The sequence below is a fragment of the Hyla sarda genome, chromosome 9 (assembly GCF_029499605.1).
Source record: "Hyla sarda isolate aHylSar1 chromosome 9, aHylSar1.hap1, whole genome shotgun sequence".
Lineage (NCBI taxonomy): Eukaryota > Metazoa > Chordata > Amphibia > Anura > Hylidae > Hyla > Hyla sarda.
The window spans coordinates 162,835,301-162,851,418 of record NC_079197.1 but is presented as its reverse complement, the minus strand read 5'-3'; the positions used below and the strand labels follow the sequence as shown (position 1 = coordinate 162,851,418).

At 49.5% G+C, this 16,118-nt stretch overlaps 1 protein-coding gene and 1 long non-coding RNA gene across 2 annotated transcripts in view; one reads left to right on the top strand and one right to left on the bottom strand.

The window, feature by feature from the left end:
- Positions 1-5,849: 5,849 nt before the first annotated feature.
- Positions 5,850-16,118, top strand: part of LOC130291690 (uncharacterized) — a 111,353-nt gene continuing 101,084 nt past the window's right edge. The window contains exon 1 of the mRNA XM_056540802.1: positions 5,850-6,069. The gene's annotated coding sequence lies outside the window, so the exon portion shown is untranslated. The remainder of the gene's footprint in view (positions 6,070-16,118) is intronic.
- LOC130291696 (uncharacterized) lies at positions 5,958-14,487 on the bottom strand. The gene is made up of 4 exons (XR_008848004.1): positions 13,952-14,487; positions 9,055-9,124; positions 7,869-8,025; positions 5,958-6,076 (listed from the first exon to the last, which is right to left on the bottom strand). It is a non-coding gene; the product is annotated as an uncharacterized LOC130291696 (long non-coding RNA).

The following is a 16,118-nucleotide window of genomic DNA, read 5'->3' as shown; positions in this document are numbered from 1 at the left end:
CTGTGCCTCTGTTATTTTTCTTAGACATTCATGAATAATCTGACAAATGGGTGTGTACCATTTGGAGGGGGGGGGGGTGTCCCTACACACTCTGACAATGTCCAATCAGTGCTGCCTCTGTAGGGACAAGGAGAGGGACAATGCCCTGTTGTCAATTTATTCATAAATATTAAAGGAAAATTGACAGCTGCACAGGTTAATAGTGAGGGTGATTCGTATTAAAATGGTCTGCACCACCAGAAAAAAAAAAGGAAAAACGGTAAAAAACGCAATGCACTATATCTATTAATCAGTGGGTATGTAGTTTAAAGTGCTGCTTTATACAGCAACTCACCAATGACGTCTTCTCTAATTTGCCTCGTTGCCTTCTCTTCTCCATCTGGTCTGGGCCATCATCACAATTTTTTCCACACACAATTATTCACCTTTAAACCTGCAAAACAAATCTATTAGGCGCCAAACTTTTTTTTCTTTTTTTTACATGGGTGACAGAGAGGTGTAGAAGAGTGGACACGGGTGACAGAGGGTGGACATGGGTGACAGAGGGGTTTAGAGGGGTGTAGAGGAGTGTACAGAGGGGTGTAGAGGAGTGTACATGGGTGACAGGGGTATCGAGGAGCGTACATGGGTGACGGGTGTAGAGGAGCGTACATGGGTGACAGGGGTGTAGAGGAGCGTACATGGGTGACAGGGGTGTAGAGGAGCGTACATGGGTGACAGGGGTTTAGAGGAGTGTACATGGGTGACAGATGGGTGTAGAGGAGTGTACATGGGTGACAGATGGGTGTACACGGGTGACAGAGGGGTGTAGAGGAGTGTACATGGGTGACAGATGGGTGTACATGGGTGACAGAGGAGTGTAGAGGAGTGTACATGGGTGACAGAGGGGTGTAGAGGAGTGTACATGGGTGGCAGATGGGTGTACATGGGTGACAGAGGGGTGTAGAGGAGTGTACATGGGTGACAGATGGGTGTACATGGGTGACAGAGGGGTGTAGAGGAGTGTACATGGGTGACAGATGGGTGTACATGGGTGACAGGGGGGTGTAGAGGAGTGTACATGGGAGACAGATGGGTGTACATGGGTGACAGAGGGGTGTAGAGGAGTGTACATGGGTGACAGATGGGTGTACATGGGTGACAGAGGGGTGTAGAGGAGTGTACATGGGTGACCGAGGGGTATAGAGGAGTGTACATGGGTGACATATGGGTGTAAATGGGTGACAGAGGTGGTATAGAGGAGTGTACATGGGTGACAGAGGGGTGTAGAGGAGTGTACATGGGTGACAGATGGGTGTACATGGGTGACAGAGGGGTGTAGAGGAGTGTACATGGGTGACAGATGGGTGTACATGGTGACAGGGGGGTGTAGAGGAGTGTACATGGAGACAGATGGGTGTACATGGGTGACAGAGGGGTGTAGAGGAGTGTACATGGGTGACAGATGGGTGTACATGGGTGACAGAGGGGTGTAGAGGAGTGTACATGGGTGACCGAGGGGTATAGAGGAGTGTACATGGGTGACATATGGGTGTAAATGGGTGACAGAGGGGTATAGAGGAGTGTACATGGGTGACAGAGGGGTGCAGAAGAGTGTACATGAATGACGGGTGTAGAGGAGCGTACATGGGTGACAGGGGTGTAGAGGAGCATACATGGGAGAAAGGGGTGTAGAGGAATGTACAAAGGGGTGTATAGGAGCGTACATGGGTGACAGGGGTGTAGAGGAGTGGACAGATGGGTGTAGAGGAGTGTACATGAGTGACAGAGGGGTGTAGAGGAGTGTACATGAGTGACAGAGGGGTGTAGAGGAGTGTACATGAGTGACAGAGGGGTGTAGAGGAGTGTACATGGGTGACAGAGGGATGTAGAGGAGTGTACATGAGTGACAGAGGGGTATAGAGAAGTGTACATAGGTGACAGAGGGGTGTTGAGAAGTGTACATGGGTGACAGAGGGGTGTAGAGGAGTGTACATGGGGGACACAGGGGTGTAGAGGAGTGTACATGGGTGACAGATGGGTGTACATGGGTGACAGAGGGGTGTAAAGGAGTGTACATGGGTGACACAGGGGTGTAGAGGAGTGTACATGGGTGACACAGGGGTGTAGAGGAGTGTACATGGGTGACACAGGGGTGTAGAGGAGTGTACATGGGTGACAGAGGGGTGTAGAGGAGTGTACATGGGTGACAGATGGGTGTACATGGGTGACAGAGGGGTGTAAAGGAGTGTACATGGGTGACACAGGGGTGTAGAGGAGTGTACATGGGTGACACAGGGGGTGTAGAGGAGTGTACATGGGTGACACAGGGGTGTAGAGGAGTGTACATGGGTGACAGAGGGGTGTAGAGGAGTGTACATGGGTGACAGAGGGGTGTATAGGAGTGTACAGAGGGGTATAGAGGGGTGTACATGGGTGACAGAGGAGTATAGAGGAGTGTACATGGGTGACAGAGGGGTGTAGAGGAGTGTACATGGGTGACAGAGGGGTGTAGAGGAGTGGACAGATGGTTGTAGAGGAGTGGACAGAGAGGTGTAGGAGAGGAGTGGACAGAGAAGTGTAGAGGAGTGTACATGGGTGACAGAGGGGTGTAGAGGAGTGTACATGGGTGACAAAGGGGTGTTGAGAAGTGCACATGGGTGACAGAGGGGTATTGAGGAGTGTACATGGGTGACAGATGGGTGTACATGGGTGACAGAGGGGTGTAGAGGAGTGTACATGGGTGACAGAGGGGTGTAGAGGAGTGTACATGGGTGACAGTGGGGTGTAGAGGAATGTTACATGGGTGACAGAGGGGTGTAGAGGAGTGTACATGGGTGACAGTGGGGTGTAGAGGAGTGTACATGGGTGACAGAGGGGTGTAGAGAAGTGTACATGGATGACAGAGGGTTGTAGAGAAGTGTACAGAGGGGTGTAGGGAGGTGTACAAGGGTGATAGATGGGTGTAGAAGAGTGAACATGGGTGATGGGGGCATAGGGGTGACACAGGGGTGACAGGAGGGTGGACAGGGGGTCAGAGGGGTGGACAAGGGGGTAAAAGAGGGACAGGAGTGACAGAGGGGTGGACTGGGGTAACAAAGGGACAGATGGGTGAACAGGAGGGTGGACATGGGTGACAGTAGACTACGGGGGTAGACAGGGGGGTAAACATGAGTGACAGGGATGGACAGGGGAGTGGACAAGGCAGACGTGGATGACAGGAGGGTGGGACATGGGTGAGAGGGGGGGTGGACATGGGTGACGGGGGGATGATAGGTGCGGGACATGTGTTAGTGCGGGGGACATGAGTGATGGGGGTGGACATGGGTGACAGGAAGGTGAACATGGGTGACTGGGGGGGTGGACATGGGTGACGGGGGGGTGGACATGGGTGACGGGGGGGTGGACATGGGTGACGGGGGGGTGAATAGGGGGTGGACATGGGTGACAAGGATGTGGCCAGAGGGGGTGGACAATGGAGGGTGAACATGGGTGACAGGGATGGGCAGGGGTGACAGAGGGTTGGATGGGGGTGGACATGGATGACAGGAGAGTGGACATGGGAGACAGGGGGTCAGAGGGGTGGACAAGGGTGACAAAGGGACAGATGGGTGAACAGGGAGGGTGGACATGGGTGACAGGGTAGACTACGGGGGTAGACGGGGGGGTAAACATGAGTGACAGGGATGGACAGGGGAGTGGACAAGGCAGACATGGATGACAGGAGGGTGGACATGGGTGAGAGGGGAGGTGGACATGGTGACGGGGATGATAGGTGGGGGGACATGTGTGAGAGGGAGTGGACATGAGTGATGGGGAGGTGGACATGGGTGACAGGGAGGGTGGACATAAGTGACAGGGAGGGGTGGACATGGGTGACAGGGGGGGTGGACATGGATGACAGGGGGGGGTGGACATGGGTGATAGGGGGGGGGGTGGACATGGGTGACAGGGGGGGGTGGACATGGGTGAAAGGGGGGGTGGACATGGGTGACAGGGGGTCAGAGGGGTGGACAAGGGGGTAAAAGAGGGACAGGAGTGACAGAGAGGAGTGGACTGGGGTGACAAAGGGACAGATGGGTGAACAGGAGGGTGGACATGGGTGACAGGGTAGACTACGGGGGTAGACAGGGGGGTAAACATGAGTGACAGGGATGGACAGGGGGGTGGACAAGGCAGACATGGATGACAGGAGGGTGGACATGGGTGAGAGGGGAGGTGGACATGGGTGACTGGGATGATAGGTGGGGGGACATGTGTGAGAGGGGGTGGACATGAGTGACGGGGGGTGGACATGGTGACAGGGAGGGTGGACATGGGTGACAGGGAGGGTGGACATGGGTGACAGGGAGGGTGGACATGGGTGACTGGGGGGGTGGACATGGGTGACTGGGGGGGTGGACATGGGTGACAGGGTAGACTGGGGGAGGGGACAAGTGCAGACATGGATGACAGGAGGGTGGACATGGGTGACGGGGATGATAGGTGGCGGGACATGTATGAGAGGGGGTTGACATGAGTGACGGGGGGTGGACATAGGTGACAGGAAGGTGACATGGGTGATGGGGGGGTGTGGACATGAGTGACAGGGAGGGTGGACATGGGTGACAGGGGAGGGTGGACATGGGTGACAGGGGAGGGTGGGCATGGGTGACAGGGGAGGGTGGACATGGGTGACAGGGAGGGTGGACATGGGTGACAGGGAGGGTGGACATGGGTGACGGGGAGGGTGGACATGTTTGACGGGGAGGGTGGACATGGGTGACGGGGAGGGTGGACATGGGTGACGGGGAGGGTGGACATGGGTGACGGGGAGGGTGGACATGGGTGACGGGGAGGGTGGACATGGGTGACTGGGGGGGGGTGGACATGGGTGACGGGGGGTGGACATGGGTGACGGGGGGTGGACATGGGTGACGGGGGGGGACATGGGTGACGGGGGGGTGGACATGGGTGACGGGGGGGGTGGACATGGGTGACGGGGGGGGTGGACATGGGTGACGGGGGGGGGGGTGGACATGGGTGACGGGGGGGTAGACATGGGTGACGGGGGGGGTGGACATGGGTGACGGGGGAGGTGGACATGGGTGACGGGGGGGGGTGGACATGGGTGACGGGGGGGTGGACATGGGTGACGGGGGGGGGGGGTGGACATGGGTGACGGGGGAGGTGGACATGGGTGACGGGGGGGTGGACATGGGTGACGGGGGGGGGTGGACATGGGTGACGGGGGGGGGGTGGACATGGGTGACGGGGGGGGTGGACATGGGTGACAGGGGGGGGTGGACATGGGTGATAGAGATGGACAGTGAGGTGGACAAGGCGGACATGGCTGACGGGGGGGGGTGGACATGAGTGACGGGGGGGGGGGGGGGTAGAGGGTGGACCTGGGTGACGTTGGGGGGTTTAGACAGGGTTGAGAAGGTGAACAGAGGGGTGGAAAGGCTACGGTATCTTAAGCAAGCCGGCCCGCGCAGCTTGCAGTTCCACAGCAGGCACGGGAGTCCAGCGCAGGTGCAGCTCGTTCCGCCCCAGGGACCCATTTTCGGCTCACTGCGCCAAAAGGGAGAGGGGGACGGAGGGAGACGCAGGGTGAAGGAGGGGGACGCGGGGGACACAGGGAACAGAGGGGGAAGGAGGGGGGGACGCGGGAGACGCAGGGGATGCAGGGGGACGCTGTGCGCGCACTGCGCACGCAGACTTCCCTTCCCCCCTGTGCCGTCAGGCCGGGGCGGGACATTTAAAAAAAAAAAGATAATAAAAAATCAAGGCAAAATCCCGGGGCACCACGGGCAGTGCTGAACGGCACACACGTGTGCCGCGGCACCGCGGTTGGGAATCACTGATCTACAACATCACTAAGCGAAGCCAGATGTGTCTTTATTGAAGATATTATAAAGTATACTTATATTTATGGCAGATATATAAACATCATCTTGATATATTCTGTCTTTAAATCCCAGAATCCTTTGCTGTTATATAAAGTAGCTTCTTCAAGTGCCTGATGGATACTTTGAGTCTGAAGAATCAAGATGGCCACCGAAGCTTTACTTACTTGCTTCTGCCCATCTGCTGCAATCTTCTCCTCTGGTCAGTGCTATGCAGAATAAAGAACACATGTCATTTTTACCGTAACGTGTACAGCGTGAAAACAAAACCTTTCAAAATTAGCAAAATTTCAGTTTTCTTTTCAATTTCCTCACACACATTATTTTTTGGGTTCGCCGTAAATTTTATGGTAAAATGAATGATGTCATCATAAAGTAAAATTGGTCATGCAAAAAACAAGCCCTCATATGGGTCTGTGGATGGAAACATGAAATAGATTTTTAGAAGGTGAAGAGGAAAAAAAACACAAAAATACAATGGCTGTGTCCTTAAGGGGTTAATTCATCAAGTCATAGTTATTTTTGTTTTTATTGCCTTTTAATAAAGCTTTGGGATAACTATGCAGTAATTAGAAAATTTACCAAGAAAAACTGTTCAAAAAGTCTGTCTATCTATTTATCTATCTATCTATCTATCTATCTATCTATCTCTAATATCTATCTATCTATTTATCTATCTATCTATCTCATATCTATCTATCTCATATCTATCTATCTATCTATCTCATATCTATCTCATATCTATCTATCTCATATCTATCTCATATCTATCTCATATCTATCTCATATCTAACTATATATCTATCTATCTCATATCTATCTCATATCTAACTATATATCTATCTATCTCATATCTATCTATCTCATATCTATCTATTTAATATATCCAAAAAAGGACCACACTCCCAAAAATGTGCACAGGTGCAAGCTGGTCGGTCCTGGCTCAGGGGCACCCCACAGATAGCCAATTCAACAAAACAGCAGCACACCGAATAAGATGAAAGCGTGTCAGGCTTTATTCATCAGATGCCACAACTTTTCAACTGCCTCTCGCGGTCTTTGTCAAGCTTGACAAAGACCGCGAGAGGCGGTTGAAACGTTGTGGCATCTGATGAATAAAGCCTGACACGCTTTCATCTTATTCGGTGTGCTGCTGTTTTGTTGAATTGGCTATCTATCTATCTCTATCTAGTGATGCTATTTGTAAGTTTTTGTGATCGTGTGAAGGCAGTCATTTTAAAGATTTTATTTTCCTCAGTGCTAAGAAAGATAGCTAAGAGAAAGGATGTGCTGGGAATCTGTGAGAATCTGCTTATAACAGAAAGCAGCAGCTGAGAGAAACCTAGTGGCAGGGTTGGAGAGATAAGCACTGATTCCAGACGGCCTGTGAAATCTGTGAGGGAAACTGCGACTGGACTACCCTGGTTACGGGCATTGTGAAGGTTAGCCTAAAACCCTCTTTCCTGTCACACAGTTCAGCCTATTCCAGTGATGCTGCAGAGCCAGACTTTGTAAGGGCCCCATCTCTTTTATGTGCACCAACAGCCGCTAGGGCGAAGATAAGGGTAGGTGTGTGGGTGGGTAAGGAAAACCTATATCCACATTGCTCTACCTGACTTTGTGTTATTCCATTTCTTCTTGTGTTACATTATGCATTGTTTTTCATCTTTTTCTTGCCATATAAAGTTAGTCCAAGTTAGACTGTGTCAGTCAGTTACAAAGTACAATTGGGCACGCAAAAAAAACACAAGCCCCCATATGAGTCTGTAGGTGGAAAAATAAAAGAGTTATGGCTCTTAATGGGAAGGAGGAAAAAAATAAATTGCAGAATATCTCTCATGATCTTGATAATGTTATAATCCTCCCAGTTCACTGCCCCATCATGAGAAACCACCCCCTGACTTTATTTTTTTTTATTAAAAAGAGATTACAAAAAAAAGGGAGCGCTGCAATCTGAAAAATAAAAACTCAAAAAAATAAAATTATATGGAGAACACTCACCTGGTGTGAGCCCCATATAGTAGAGGATTCACTGTAAACACCACTAGGGCCATGTTGGTATAAATATATATATAAAAAGGCGTTCCTCCACCAGGGCAGGTATCCAATCAGGGTTGGAGAGCGTCAAGGTAAAAATTCAGATGGACTTCAAGTATAGCTGTGTATATAATATAATAAAAAAGAATAAAATAACCAGCACTCAGGAGGACATCAATTTAGAGGGCAAAGATACAATTCATATGAGACTCTAACTTACTCCACTCTAACTTACTCCTGGATAAAGCCCCGTTGAGTGAAACGCGTTGAAGGTCTGGTGGGTAACTGGGGAGCGGAGGGAGTGTTACTGTTCTATGCCATTACTACATGTGGCTTTCTCTGTGATCCGTTTTGTGTGCGCTTTTAAACATATTGGTCCTATCTATTTATTTGGCACGCTGTTGGCACTTTAAATTGTTTAGCACACCTGGACACTATATATATAATTTTTACCTTCTTTTTATCTCCCCCTGCTCCCTGGTTCCCACTTCTGTTTGTCCTCGCTGTGTGTGTAATTATTATATGTCTTTATATTATTCTAAATAAAATTTATTTTAGTTTATACATGGTCCGTTTTCAAGTGGTTTCTTTTCTTTTTGGTTCCATATTTAGAGTGTTTACCACAGGACCCTATACATTTATGAGCATATCTCCTTTCCTTTTTTGGTGCTTTGACATATGACTAAGACATAAGACTGGTGAATTGGGTTGCCGTAGGCTTTCTGCCCAATGCCTTGGCTACTGGGGTCCCTAGGCATGACACACTTCTCCCCAGAACACTTTTTATATATCCAAGAAAAGCAGCACAACCTCAAATTAATTCTGTAGCAGGTGCACGCTATGCGGGTGCCTGGGTTAGGGCTCCACTTGTAGTAGCAATCCAAAGTAGCAGCACACAAAAAATGTGGTAAAAAGGTGTATTTATTCCAGCGAAATTCAGGAGAGCAACGTTTCCGCGGCCTCTCAAGGGGCTTGATAATGGCAGCGTGAGGCCGCGGAAACGTTGCTCTCCTGAATTTTGCACTGGATTAATGGAATAAATACACCTTTTTACCACATTTTTTGTGTGCTGCTACTTTGGATTGCTGCCAGAACACTTTTTAGCTATATTTATGCTAGACATTTTCAGATAACATTAGACACTTGTTACCTTTGATTTTGTAGTTACGTGCGTAGTGAGTACAGGAATACAATTTTGGCCAGCAAAGTATCCTGAGCACCTGGACACAAGAAAGTTACATTAGACATGTGATACATAGGACACTCAAAGACATTTGAATGAACAGTGATATAGTGAGTGATACAGCCCTAATGTACATTAGATATTTGTACATGAATTTATGTGTACTTACGGACTATGTGTAGTACTAGACTGTACATGTTGTTAATTCTTTTTTATCTTGTGGGTAACTGACCCTGTGTTGACCGTTGGGATCTACACAGCACCACCTCTTGTGACTCAGGAACACTTCTTGGTACGATTGGAGTGTAGGGGCCTCTTGAATATCAAATTTGAGTGTTGGAGCTGGTTCTGGACTTTCTGAACTCGGATTGACTGGCAGAGATACTGGAGACCTGGGAACGGGGGTGTAGACTGGTGCCAATGGGGACAGGACTTGTCTGGTGAGGCAACTAGAGTTGGTTACATCGGCCCCTAAGATGGCATGACACAGAAGATTGCAGGTTGGTTGGGAGAGAACATGGGGACATGTACTCCCTCGCAGGTCTTACAGCTGGTGGAGGAGGCACCGGAGGTTCAGGCAGGTCTTCCTTGCAACATAACTTTATCCGGTTACGGAGGACGACTTGCGGCTTGTACCCTGGTTTCTGGATTGCGTACACACCTGATTCTGGGTAGAGTACGGCCATCACTGTGTAGGGCTCTGTTTCCCAGATGGAGCCCAGTTTGTGGGTCCTCGGGAACTTCTGCAGCCAGACCTTGTCCCCTAACTGGAGGGATTTGGCAGGGGCATGACGGTTGTAGTCTTGCTGTAGCCTTTCCTGAGCCTCGCCCATCTTTTTATTGACAATCTCTTTTGCTTCCTGGATCCTTCTTTGGTGGTCAGAGACCCACTCCATAGAAGCTTGTGGAGAGTTGTTGAAGGGAGCTTGAAGTCCAAACATCCGGTCTTTTGGCAGCTGCCAGTGTCGACCCATCATCAAGTAGAACAGGGTGTATCCAGTAGAACAGTGGACTGTGTTATTATAAATTTCCAGCAATTCGGGCAACAATCAGGGCCACTCTTCGTGCCTTGACACAGATGCTGCTCGCAGCATGTGAATAAAAACTTGATTGATGCGCTCACAGAGCCTGTTCCCCTATTGGTGGTAAGCAGTAGTCTAGAGTTTTTTTCAGGCATGGAACTGACACAGCTCCTGAAAGAGTTGGGCCTCGAAGGCCGTTCCACGGTCCGTTAGGACAGACTCTGGACACCCAAGGGTTTGCACCCAATTGGAGTAGAACTTCTGGGCCGCTGTTTTGGCCGTGAGGTCTTTAACAGGTACTACGACAATCCATTTGGAGTAGTGATCCACCATAGTGAGAGCATAAGTGTACCCGGACTGGATAGGAGACAACTTGACATGGTCTAGCGCGACCAACTGCTTAGACCTTTCACTCTGGATGGAATGGAGGGGTGCTTTTGCATATTTGCGCCCACTCTTGATGAAGTTGCAGACGGCACACTCACTGCACCATTTCTTGATGTCGCTCCGCATCCCAATCTAATAGAACCTTCGTCTGACAGTAGCCTTGGTCTTGTGGACCCCAAAGTGTCCCGACTGATCATGGTGTGATGGTTGAGGACCATTGCTGCGTCTCTTTCGGGAACCAGAATCTGATCCAAAGAGTTTCGGTACAACAGTCTCTTGTGCATGAACAGTCGCTTCCTCTGTCGCCTCAGACATTTCAACTCGTAGTCATACTGGGCCCGGCATAGACGGGTTGGTATCTTTTTCATCAGAAAGTAGTCCAACAGATCCCCCATGACTTGACTTTTGTCTTGTAGAGTCTACCAGGTGTATAAGTCTTTCTGTACCTTCTCGGACATGGGTTTACCCTCTTCAAAGGTGGTCACAGTATTCTGACTCTCGAACCTCTGGTAAAATGGGGGCATCTCCACATCTTCACACTTGTCCTCGACAGGTGGTTCTTTGCCGGGGGTCATTTGAGACAGTACATCGTGTGTTGACATTTGACTTGCCGCTTCTGTACTTGATCGTGAAGTTGTAGCTGGCCAATCTTGAGGCCCAACGCTGCTCGATGGCACCCAGTTTGGCAGTATTCAGATGAGCCAACAGGTTATTATCTGTGTAGATGGTGAATGGCGTGGCAGCCAATTAGTCTTTAAACTTTTCAGTTACGGTCCATACGAGGATGAGGAGTTCCAGCTTGAAGGAGCTGTAGTTGGCATTGTTCTTTTCTGCTCCTCGCAGATTACGACTGGCATAGGCTATCACTCGCTCTTGCCCTTCTTGAACTTGGGACAGGACAGCTCCCAGACCCTCAAAGTTGGCATCAGTATACAACCAAAACAGCTGACTGTAGTCTGGATACGCCAGAATGCGTGGTTCTGTTCAACAGGTGTTTAAGAGCTCAGAACGCTGTCTCTTGCTCTTTGGCCCACTCAACAGGTAGTCTTCCACTGTAGTTCTCCTTCGCCATACCCCTGAGGAGAGCCGTGAGGGGTTCTGCAATCTGAGCGAAGTGGGGAATGAAGCAACGGTACTAGCCGGCAAATCCCAGGAAGCTCCTGACGTCTTTCACCGTGCGCAGGGTAGTCCAGTTCTTGACAATCTCTACCTTGTCAGGATTAAGCTGTACTTCCTCGGTGCTGACAACATGACCTAGGTAGTGTACCTGAGGTTTAAGCAAAATTCACTGACGGCTTAATCTTCAGCCCATGTTTGATCAAGACTTGGAAGACGTCTGACAGTTGACTAAGGTGCTCCTGTTAGGACTTGGAGTACACGATTACATCATCTAGGTACAACAGGAAACTTTGAAAGTTTAGATGGCCCAGGCACCGCTCCATCAGATGTTGGAATGTAGCAGGAGCATTGCACAGCCCAAATGGCATACTCTTGAATTCGAACAGTCACATGGGTGTCACAAAGGCTGTCTTCTCTTGGTCTGCCTCGGCCATAGGCACTTGCCAATACCCACTGGTTAAGTCCAAGGTGGAGAAGTAAGCAACCGTCCTGAGGGCTGTGAGTGACTCTTCGATTCTTGGAAGGGGATAAGCGTCCTTATGTGTGAAATTATTCAGTTTCCTGTAGTCAACACCAAAACGGATGGTCCCATCTTTCTTCTTGACCAAGACAAGGGGCGCCGCCCAGGGACTCTGACTCTATTAAAGGACGTCAGCATCCTTCATGTCAACCAGCATCTTAACGGTTTGATACATGCCTGGTGCTACCGGACAGTGTTTTTCTTTGATAGGTAGGCTGTCGCCTGTCAGGATCCTGTGCTGGATCATGGACGTGCATCCAAAGTCTGTGGGGTGTTTACTGAAAGCCTTGTGGTACCTTTCGGCGATATTGATGACTCCACTGACTTGATCTCTCAGAGTGGTCTCATCTCCCACTTGGAGTTGTGCCCACCAGGGCTCAGGGGAACTTGCAGCAAATCCCAGAGTCACTTGGGCCGCCCACTGTTGGGCTATCTTGAGTTCCGTTAAGATGTCTTTTGACTCTAGAAGATACAGCTGGATGACTGGGGTATATTTAGGCAATATAGCGGCAACATCCGACAGATTGACTAACCGGACTGGAACTCTCCCGTTGGTAACTGTGACAAGGCTTCTCGCAGCTCGTACAAGGGGATGATCTTCCAGCTGCATAGGCTCCAGCAGGGCTTGATAGTCCGTGTCCCTTACTCCAGGACATGCACAGCACCAGATGATGGTCTCTGTATTGGATTGTGAGGTCACCGAACTGATGTCTAGAACTCGTACTCTGCAGATCTCGCCTTGCTTGCAAACTTCTGTTCTGCTTGTAGGACTTTCAAGTGGTGCTGCACAGCCCGCTGGCCTGAAGGGGACATGTATGGGAGAGAGGCATGCAAGGAATCTCAGCAAAACAGTTTTTCATGATGTTCATCCCCAGTATAAACTCAGCAGACCCCTTATCTGACACATTAGTTACAATCACTCCCTGCCCTATAAGTACATGCTCTCCTAACTGAATGATTGGCTCCCAATATCCATGTCTGGGTATTGGTTGCCCATTATCCGCCACTAATTTCAGGTCCACATCATCAGGCTCACACAATACATGAGCATCCCAATACTTAAAGAAAACATTTTTAGGTTTAGTAGACACTTGTGACCATGTATCTATCAATGCCTCCAACTGTACAGCTTCCACAATAATCTTTACATAGGGGCAAGAGGGGACATAACATGATAGTCCTGACTTAGGAAGTTGTGAATGCTGGCTGTTTTCCTGGGGGCCGGTCCTTGACCCCAGAGGGAATTTCGTTTAAACCCCAGCAGTGCATTGTCCAGTGTCCAGACTTCTAGCCGGTGAAGGAGCATAGTAACTGGAATTACATGGGGCAGGAGCAAAGGGGTTCCTCTAGGCAAGGATTGTTCAAGGGAGAGGGGAGAAGGCCAGGTGGCGAGCTGCTGGACAACCATAGTCAGTTGTGCAATGTCCTGTTTAATACACTACAGGTTTGAATCTGTAGTAACTTGGACTGGGGTGACTGGCAAAGTAGATGACAATGGGGCAGGGACAGGTGACGGTGGTGGTATTGGTCTGGCTACCGCCCCTAGTGGCTCTTGGACAGTTGTATGGTGTACAGACCTCCTCTAACTCAGTCCCGGACTCAATCACTTGTATAGCCAGTCTCTTGAAAGCGGGGAATGGTATGTTGGGATTCTGGACCGCTAACATTTTCAGTTGGGCTTTGTCCCACTTATTAAGAGCCCCATCAATAAATCTGTCCATTAACACCTTGTTGCCCTACTCAGTTATACTATTTAATTTTTGGTCAGTCTCTAGGGCATTCTGCAAAGCTACGGCATATTCTCTCAAGGTCTCACCTGGCTTCTGTCGTCTTCATGCACCCGGAGATGTACCTCTGACGGAAAATGTGACTAAAATACCTTGTACAGTCCTTCAAAGATCTGCTCAACAGTTGCCTACTTGGAGATGGGCCAGGTGCGGACTTCCTCTAGTGCTGGTCCCTTTAGCTGTCCTGTGAGCAATTGCACCTGTTGGTTAGGGGGAAGAGAATAAAAGACAAACAAACTCTGGATCCTCTCCTTGAAATACCTCAGGATGAACAGTTTCCTGGAAAGTGGATTGGTCAACGTGGGCCAGTTGAATGGCCCCCAAGGTCTCCCGATCTGACCCCCTTAGACTTTTATATTTGGGGTCATCTGAAGTCAATTGTCTATGCTGTGAAGATACGAGATGTGCAGCACCTGAAACTACGGATACTGGAATCCTGTGCTAGCATTTCTCCTGCGGTGTATATAGTAGTATATAGCAGTGTATACGGATACTGGAAGCCTGTGCTAGCATTTCTCCTGTGGTGTATATAGTAGTATATAGCAGTGTATACGGATACTGGAAGCCTGTGCTAGCATTTCTCCTGCGGTGTTGCTATCAGTGTGTGAAGAGTGGGAGAAGAGGGTTGCATTGACAATTCAACACAATGGGAAACACATTGAACACATTTTATAAGTGGTCAGAAACTTGTAAATAACTCATGAAAGAATAAAGTTATGTTAAAACCAAGCACATCATTGTTTTTCTTGTGAAATTCCCAATAAGTTTGATGTGTCACATGACCCTCTTCCTATTGAAAAAACAAAAGTTGGATTCAAAATGGCCGACTTCAAAATGGCCGCCATGGTCACCACCCATCTTGAAAAGTTTCCCCCCTCACATATACTAATGTGCCACAAACAGGAAGTTAATATCACCAACCATTCCCATTTTATTAAGGTGTATCCATATAAATGGCCCACCCTGTAGAAGTAATTTACATATCTATTAAACTTTCTGGTACAAGTTGTTTTAAAAAAAAAAAAAATTCCACTGTAGTGCCCTCTAACACAGCTAAACTACACAAGGCAATTCAACACCATTTCCAGACAAAAAGGCACCAGGGTAATGTTATATACAAATGAAAGGACTCAAAGGGGGCTGCTCACTCTAATAATACCGTATCTAACAACTGTTCAGAATATATTTTTAGGGGCATATCAGTGGCCCCTATCTTATACAGCTGGATTCTCCATCACAATACTTTCAAAATGAGTACGCAAATGACCCACGTGTATGGATCCCTACCTGAACTGTACTAACAGGTTAAACCTTATGCTAAAGGGGTCATGTCTGGTATCCCCAGAAAGGGCAGTCTAAGGAGAACCCAAGTATAGAAAAATGAGGGTGCCTGGTCTGGGGTGAAAGATTAATGCAATGTCCCATTTCGTGTGCCTCGGTGTGGATGAATCAGGAATCAGAGGGGACCGGCTGTTCAGTCTCTGCTTCTCTCCCACCCTGTTAGGCCCAAAAGCCAATCTATGGGGGGGGGGGTCTAAATCTAATTTTTAGTGGGTACCATTACTTACCGTATATACTCGAGTATAAGCCGAGTTTTTCAGCACGATTTTTCGTGCTGAAAACACCCCCCTCGGCTTATACTCGAGTGAACTCCCCCACCCGCAGTGGTCTTCAACCTGCGGACCTCCAGAGGTTTCAAAACTACAACTCCCAGCAAGCCCGGGCAGCCATCGGCTGTCCGGGCTTGCTGGGAGTTGTAGTTTTGAAACCTCCGGAGGTCCGCAGGTTGAAGACCACTGCGGCCTTCAACATCATCCAGCCCCCTCTCACCCCCTTTAGTTCTGACTACTCACCTCCGCTCGGCGCTGGTCCGGTGCTGCAGGGCTGTCCGGAGAGGAGGTGGTCCGGTGGGATAGTGGTTCCGGGCTGCTATCTTCACCGGGGAGGCCTCTTCTAAGCGCTTCGGGCCCGGCCTCAGAATAGTCACGTTGCCGTGACAACGACGCAGAGGTGCGTTCATTGCCAACGTACTCCTGCGTCATTGTCAAGGCAACGCCTCTATTCCGGGCCGGAAGCGCGGAGAAGAGGCGCCCCCGGTGAAGATAGCAGCCCGGACCACCTCTCCACCGGACAGCCCTGCAGGACCGGACCAGCGCCGAGCGGAGGTGAGTACTCAGAACTAAAGGGGGTGAGAGG